This window comes from Cervus elaphus, chromosome 7, assembly GCF_910594005.1.
Source record: "Cervus elaphus chromosome 7, mCerEla1.1, whole genome shotgun sequence".
NCBI lineage: Eukaryota > Metazoa > Chordata > Mammalia > Artiodactyla > Cervidae > Cervus > Cervus elaphus.
In genome coordinates, this window is record NC_057821.1 from 8,546,868 (window position 1) to 8,555,661 (window position 8,794).

At 43.1% G+C, this 8,794-nt stretch overlaps 1 pseudogene; it reads left to right on the plus strand.

The window, feature by feature from the left end:
- Positions 1-358: 358 nt before the first annotated feature.
- Positions 359-1,663, plus strand: LOC122697702 (annotated as a pseudogene).
- The last annotated feature ends 7,131 nt before the right edge of the window (positions 1,664-8,794 follow it).

Here is an 8,794-nt window from a genome sequence, read left to right on the forward strand (position 1 = left end):
CCAGGCTCCTTCGTCCATGGGATTTTCCAGGCAAGAGTACTGGAGTGGGGTGCCATTGCCTTCTCTGAGAGATGCCCTCAGCTACCCACAAATGCAATACTCTGTCCATAATGTAATAAATGTAATACTCTTATTCATAAATGTAATAGCAAATTGTAAATAAAAGGCCAGTCAAATCCCTGATGCTCTAATAGAGGGTTTTACGGTGAAGTTTCTATGAAGCATGACACCCCAGGCAAGGTCCTCATGCTTCCACGTTTACCGCTAACCAGCTGTAAATCCTGAAGGCCTGGGACTTCCAAGCACATGAAGTGTAGGAGGAAGACAGATGACGGGTCACAAAGGAACTCTGTTGAAGATGGCGGAAATAAGATTCCGGAAAAGAAAGGCGAAACGCAGAGGTTCCCCAGAGGTGAAGGAGAATGGGCAGCGCGTCCCAGTACCCCAGCTCGAGGGTGATTCGCAGGAGCAGTTCATAGGACACCTGGATCCCCAGAGAAAACCTCTGGTGTTGAAAGGAATTGACTTGGGAGCACGTACAAGCAAATGGATAGAGGACTTCCCTGGTGGCTCAGACAGTAAAGTGTCTGCCTACAATGTGGGAGACCCAGGTTCTATCACTGGGTCAGGAAGATCCCCTTGAGAAGGAAATGGCAACCCACTCCAGTATTCTTGCCTGGAGAATACCATGGATGGAGGAGCCTGGGGGGCTGCAGTCCATAGGGTCACAAAGAGTCAGACACAACTGAGCGACTTCACTTTCACAAGCAGATGGACAGTGGATCACCTAAGCCAAATCAGAAGGAGGAAAGAAGTGAAGATTCACGTTGCTGCAGTTGCCCCATGGACTTCCTTAAACTTTTAACAAGTTGGTACAGAGCACAACTGAAGAAAACCATAAGGAATTCTTTATATCAGAGGATCTACTGTACTTCATGCTTTGTGGATCCAGTTTTTACTACAAGGATATATAGAGACATTTCTTCATAAGGCCACCGGAGAGCATTAATAGGAAAGACTGAGAAGGATGACCTAGGATCACTTGGGGAAGAGCCTAAAAAGGATCTTGCAAATATCAGAAAGCAGTTTTCTTTATCGGAAGGAGATATCGAGTTTCCAAAATTCTTCAAAGAATGGTTCTTGTCCAGTGTTTTTCAAATTAAGCTCACCAAAGTTACAACTTTGGATCCACTATAATGTAACAGATAACTTCTCAATAGAAGTGACAGGAAAAAAAAAATGCATTATACTATTCAGTCCTCAAGATGCCCAATATTTATAATTATTGGGTATTAAATCAGAAGTGCTGAACATAGATAACCCAGACTTATCTAAATATCTACTGTTTTCCAAGGCTAGATGGTATGAATGTTCCCTTAAAGCTGGATATGTATTATTCATTCCTGCTTTATGATTCCATAATATAATTTCTGAAGAGTTTGGAGTGGGAGTGAATGTCTTTTGGAAGTACCTTCCCTCTGAATGCTATGCTAAAATGGATACCTATGGAGACAAAGATCCTACAGCAGCATCAAGAGCTGCACAAATTTTGGACAGAGTCTTAAAAACCCTTGCAGAATTGCCAGAGGAATATAGGGACTTCTATGCAGGGCGAACGGTTTTGCACATTCAAGATAAAGCCTATAGCAAAAATTTTGAATAAATAATGAACTGACTGCAAAGAGCATAAACTTTTAAATACAATTCAGTTCAAATACTGGAAAAGTGTAACAAGAGGTAAATTATCTTTTTAAAGATTTATTCTTCTCAGGGGGGCACTAGTGGTAAAGAATCTGCCTGTCAGTACAGGAGACAAAAGAAACATGGGGTCCATCCCTGGGTTGGGAAGATCCCCTGGAGTAAGAAATGGCAACCCAGTCCAGTATTCTTGCCTGAAAAATCCCATAGACAGAAGAGCCTGGCGGCTACAATCCATGAGGATCACAAAGAGACACGGTTAAGCATGCACACACACAAAATAGGAGAGGCAGCTCAACCTCAGATTTATAGATTAAATAAGTATGAAGGCGGGGGAGGTAAAATGCAACTTTGTAATCTTTAGTGTCCTGTGACATCCCTCCCCCTCTACTGTTAGTAAACATGCCCTGCCCAGGCATCTGAAGTGTCAGAATAAATATTTCTTCCCCTGGAAGGTCATGACAGGAAGAATAAGAAAAAGATGGGGGGAGTTCTCTGGTGGTCCAGTGGTTAAGACTCTGTGCTGTCACTACCATGGGCCTGGGTTTGATCCCTGGTTGGGGAGCTTAGATTCCACAAGCCATGGGAAACAAAAATAAAATAAAAAATTTAAAAGAAAGAAAGAAACAGATGGGGCAGTATGGAAGACATTACTAGTGTTCACCAACTTTCTCTCTTCCTTAAGCATGCAGAAAACTGCAGCTCCTACTCTCCTATAGCTGCTAGAGACTAGTTCTGGCACCACCACCACCACCCCACCCCCCACCACCCCCCCACCCCCGCGCCCCGAGAGAAGAATCCTCCGCACTGATCCTTAAATTCTGGAGGACTTTCCTCTTCCCCTACTGTAACCGACCAGGACCCTATGAAGTCTTCCCAGAATAGACCCCACACCCTTGTCCTCCACCTGCCTTTCCTCTGTAGAAAAAGCTCAATCAAAGAAATGAGAAAATGCAACCAAAAAAAAAAAAAAAAAGAAAGAAAGAAACAAGACAAAATAATAATAGCTGAGCCGTTATACAAAGGCAAACACCTTTAGTTCTTCCTCAAGGACTATAGATAATATTCTGAGTCATATCCTGTGAGCTGTTTTGCAGATACTGAAAGCGCTCCCTGGTGGAAGTCATTAACTGTAGGCTGCCCAAAAGCATGTAGACCCCAGATCCCGGGAACCAGAAGGTAGATGATGCTAATTCCAGATAACCTCATCACCAACCAATCAGAAGAATGTCCACGAGCTGACCACCCCACTCCCTGCGCCTTGAACACTGAGACTCCTCACTACCTCCTTCTCCTATGCCCCCCACCACCACCAGCCTGGCAAAGGAATACAGTTATTTCCTTATACCTCACCAAAACTCTGTCTCCAAGATGTAATCTGGCACCGATGTAAAGAGGTCCAATTTTGGCAACATCACCAAGTCAACCAAAACAGGCTTGTATCCAAATGTTGGAATCAGTATATAAAAGCAGTCTAATTAGATGAGTCATCGGGGAAAGAAGGTCCCTGGAGAATCACCTGAACCTACAACAGATGCTATGTGAATCAGAAATAACTTGCTTAATTAAGGCATTTGATAATGGGTCCTCCCTGGAGGTTCAGTGATCGGGACTCCACCGCAAGGGACTCGGGTTCAGTCCCTGGTCAGGGAACTAAAATCCCATAGGCCGAGCAGTGCGGCCAAAAAAAAAAAGGCACCAGCGTCCTTGTTACTACAGCCTCACTTAACTTGCTAGGACAGGAACCAGAATGTCGCCCAGAGTCCTCAGTAGATTAGAATGTTTATGAATTAGGAGCCTGACTACAGGCCAGAAACTGACCAAGTGTGGGGATGTGTCACCCGTTGTGAGTGTGAGTGTTATGGTTGTGAGTGCTCTAGAGCTGGGTGGGGGTGTTGCTCCCAGTTGGAAGGGCGTGTGTGGTGCTGAGTAAAAAAAAAAGGGGGGCGGGGGGGGGGGAGCCATCCGAAGGAGCTCGAGCCGCTGAATTTTAATTTCCTTCTTTCTTCACACAGATACCTATGTATCTTTCCCATGTATCTCACCCCATCTGAAAAAGAAGAAAACTGTTTTGCTCGAGGCTGAGTGAGTGAGGACGTGACCTGGGGGCACCAGAAGCAGTAAGAGCCGGAGATGAGAAGGCCGCACAGGTCTCAGCCTGTCTTCCCTCCTCCGCGGCCGGCCCCCTGGCCGGGCTCCTGCACCTTCTCTCAGAGACAAACAAGAGCCCGCGGGGAGAAGAGGACCGTGGGGCCCAGAGAACACACAGTAAATGGGGCTTGTGCGCGCATCTGGAGGGAGGCGAAGGAGTCCTTAGACCCGGAAGACTGGAGGATACGGATGCTGAACCGGAAGTTAGCAGCGCTGTTCTTTCTTACTTCCGGTGTGAATGTGTCCACCGCGCGTACGTTCTGAAATCTAACTTGACTGCATCATAACAGCAAGAGTTAAATCTGTCAGCTGCTTGTTACGAATCATTTTTCTAGGCACAGTGTGAATATGGGGGGCAGGAGGAGGGAGAGAGAGACTCAGCAGAACAACCCTTCACTGTGATACTATCATGACTTCCCTTCTGCAGGTTAAGTAATGACAGCATGAACCAAAGTTCACAGGAAGTTAGTCCGCGGGCTATGCTGTTTTCATTGCACTGTATTTCTTACTTGGGAACCCAGGAAAACCTCATTTCTACATCTTTAACATCCCTGCAATAAGATGCACAAAAGGTCAAAATGACTGAAGAATCGTATTATAATTCTGGTGCCAAGATAGACCTCCATCCCTGTCTCTTAAAAAGAAGGCAGTGGTCTCATGGATCGGGAACAGGAATGACATCTGTGGGAAAAGGTAGCAAGTCAACCAAAGAGAGAAGGCGATACCAGCCGGCAATCTCCCTGGCCAGTGGCCGCTGATGCAGCTTATGTAAATCGAAGCCGCTGGGTGGTCCAATCAGAAGCTTTGCTGAGTTTTCTGTGCTGCCCGTCAGTGTCCCCAGTGGGAGATCTGGGTTTCCCGAGGTCTTCAGAGAAACCAGAGGTTTCGGGGAGACAGCTGATAAAGAGAGCGGTCATGCCTGGTTGCCTTCTCCCACATTCTTGTTTTTTGTTCTACTTGAGTTTGAAAACTAAGATGGGGGTTTTTTATTTTTCCCTTCCTGCCTGACTTCAACCAAGAGCTCTACTTCATAGAGATACGGGCTTTTCTGTGATTTTCCCCCAAAACTCACCCCTCATTTTGCACCCCTCTTCCGCTTTCCCTCCCTGTTCTCTAGGGAGTGAGAGAAGTTGGGCGTGGTAGATGCAGCTGTTCGTTGAGGGTGTTAAAAAAAATCATTCTATTACCTGGCAAAAATATCTCTTCAACCGCTATCTTGGTGACTTAATTATTTTTTATTGAGATATAATTAGGTTACAACACTATGTTAGTTCCAAGTGTACAACATAGGGATTGGATACCTCTATACATTACAAAGTAATCAATATGATAAATCTAGATGCCATCTGTCATCATACCAAGTTATTACCATAGTATTCACTGTTTTAGCCACCCTGTGGATTTCATTCTTGTGACACATCACATTTCTTTTGTAACTGGAAGTGTACGCCTCTGAATCTCACTCAGCTATTTCATTCATTCTCCCCTGTCCCGTCCCCTGTGGCAGCCACTCTGTACTACCTGTCTTTCTGCTTTTTGCTTGTTCACTTGTTTTTCAGATTCCACATGTAAGTGAAACCATACAGTGTATGTCTTTCTCTGACTTATTTTGCCTTAGTGTGATACCTACTAGGCCAATCTATGTTGTTGCTAATGGCATGATTTTATTTTTTTATGACTGAGTAATTTTCCATCGTATGTATGTACCACATCTCCTTGATCCATTCATCTACTGGTAGACACTTCGATTGTTTCCATTTATTTTGTTTCCTTTTCACTTAATTCACTTCGTTTCATTCTTTCCTTTTATTGATGTAAGTAATTAAGGTGATGAATTCTCCTCTGAACACTGCTTTAGCCATATCCTAAAAGTTTTGATGTGTGATTTTCAATTGTCATTTTTCTAGAAATTTTTCAGTTGTTGCTTTCTCACTCTCTGGCCCAAGAGAAAGACTGTTTCTTTAAGTTTCCATGTGGAAGGGCGTTTATCTTTTCTGACCTTATTATTATCTAGTTTGTTCCACTATAGTCAGAGAATTGTATCTATATCATTCCTACTTTTGGGGCGAAATTACTGAAGTTTATTGTGCCAGAATGTGTGGTCCATTTTCATTAATACTTTGTTGAAACTTGAAAAATTGTGTTCCCAGTTTTCAGTGAGAAGATGTCAATATAGATCCATCAGATCTAACTTTTGACTAAGTAGCATCTTCTGTGTTCATAACTTTTATCTACTTGATTTCTCTAGTCCTAAGAAAAGTGAACTAAAATCACCTACTACTACCTTTCTGAATAGTTCCCTAGTATCTTCCTTAATTTCTGCTCCATGATGGTTACTTATATGCTATTTGGAACTTACATATCTCTTAGATATCCAGTTTTAATTTTACACTTTCCATTATAAAGTGCCTTCTTATCTCAATCAATTTGGAGAGATGGATCTGAATGTCACCTTGTTTAATAATAAGATTGACCTCTGCTTTCTTTAGGTTTACATTCTCTTTTTTTATGCCTTTGTCTATCATTTGATTTGTTGAATAAATGAATGAATCTTTCAGGACTTCCCTATCAATCCAGTAGTTAAGATTCCATGCTTTCACTGCAAGAGGAGTGGGTTTGATCTCTGGCCAGGGAACTAAGAACCACATGCTACATGAAGTGGCCAAAAAATTAAAATTTAAAAGTGAAAAAAAAATGAATCTTTTTGAGTCATTGTATTTTTAAGCATATCTTTTGTATATTGCAAACAGCAGAGTTTTTCTTTTAATCTAATCCGAAAATATTTTTAATATTTTAATGAGTTAAGTCCTTTTATAATTATTAATATGGCAGATGGATTCAGTACAATTTGGAGATTATTATTTTCTATTAAATATGCTTATATGAGTATTGCATTTTTAAAATCTTTCACTATATCTTTTAGTGTTTTTCTAAATTGCAGTCTTTCAGATTTTGGGGAAGCTGTTTATGTTGGCATTATCTTGATTTTATCTTTATATAATTCAGTTAGTTTCTCCCTTCTTTAGATAGTTCCTATTAGTTTTCTACTATAAACATCCGAAAACTAGCTTATATTCTCTCCCTTCCTCTTCAGTTGTCTTTGTGTATACCTTTGTATTCTTAAATATGTTCTAAACATGTGAAGTTGGGCAAAGTCCATCTTGACCTAGCTCTGTGTCCCAGGCAAGTGAGCAAATGTTTCTCAGTCTCCATTTCTCATTCTTACAATTGGGAAAGCAACACATGCCGCAGAAGATTACCTTGAAGGTGGAGTAAGATACGGCAGGTTCTTAGCACAGCAGGAGCACAGAGAAAGCACTCCATGAATGCTTATTATTGATACTGAATATCGTAATTCATAAAAGTTCTTGAAACTCAGTATTTCCCAGGACCAACAGATGGCACTGGATTCAAGTAAATGGATGCTCCTCTCACTCAGCACCCAAAACAGGGAAGATCTTTGTTTTCCCTTCCCCCTAGTCCTTCCTCTGCAGATTCTGACAGTTCCACACTTCCTTCTGAGGCCCCACTGCCATTCAGAGGCAAGTGGCTGCCCCACTCAGCTGGGGCGTGAAAGACTTGAAGGTCAGTGTTGTTCCCACGTTGGGCAGGGCAGGCAGGGTGGGAGCTTGTTTGGGGACCCATAGTAATCTGAGAGTTTCCTGTTTCCTCTTTGCCATTCATATCTTGCTTCGGAAAGAGCAGCACATGGCTGAGTGGAAAGACTCTGAAGGTAAGTGACGAGAAGATGGGGAATTTAAGGGGTGGGAGTCAAACGGTGATAGGCAGTGGGAGGGGAAAATGAAAAGAACTAGAAGTGGACTGCCCTGGTGGTCCAGTGGTTAAGAATCCACCTGCCACTGCAGGGTTGCAGGTTCGATCCCTGGTCTGGGAAGATTCCCGCATGCTGTGGGGCAACTGCACACCACAGCTACTGAAGCCAAGTGCCCTAAAGGCTGTGCGCTGCAACAAGAGAAACCACCGCATCAGAAGCCCTTCCACCACAACTAGAGTGGTCCCAACTCACCACAACTAGAGGAAGCCCTCAAGCATCAACCAAAACCCAGCACAGCCAAAAAATAAGTAATTAAAAAAAGTAATAACTGGAACTCTGGACAAATCAGAATTACTAATGCCTGTGGTTACCAGGCAGACCACACTTGTAGGAGTCTGTTGAATACACTGTTGGGGAATGTTTTTCTGTGCCTCTGAAACAAGTCTTACCTGGGACTGTCCCTCAAGGATAACACATTTTCATGATCCCCTATGATCCTAGGGTCTGCAGCACCTTCCTGTTCTGCCCATCCGGATGCCTGAGTTTCCCTCCCAGCTCTCTGACTGATGGGCTCTGTGATTTCAGGCCCCTTTCCCTATCTATAAAAGATTTGACAGCTATGCTATTTTTAAGATGTCTTTCAAGTTTTAGGTATTATGAATCCATGGGTGTAATTATACTGAGGTTACAAAAGAATTTTAATAGATCCTCTTCTCCGTGAAGACTATAGTTCCCACAAGGTAGAGGATACAGAACTTATTATTCCTATTTTACAGATGGAGGAAGAACACTTGGTGGGGAGGGGAAAGAATCAGGCCAGGCTTCTCTCTCTCCGGATGCTTATTTTGCCTTCGGTGAAATTTGAAAGGCTACCCACTCCAGTATTCTGGCCTGGAGAATTTCATGGACTATACAGTCCATGGGGTCGCAGAGAGTCTCAGATACAACTGAGCGACTTTCACTTTCTCTCTCTCCCAATGCTTGTTTCGCCCCCAGTGAAATTTGAACAATAAACAGGTGTGGAGCAGCAGGACTACCGCAGATGAGGTAAAGGTTCACATGCATAGGAAGTTATTTACTCTGGCCTCACCCTGATCCCAACAGTTGCCAGGCAGAAACAAATCCAAAACAACAAAAGTTCTGGTGCGTTCAGTGCTAGTCTGGGAAGTA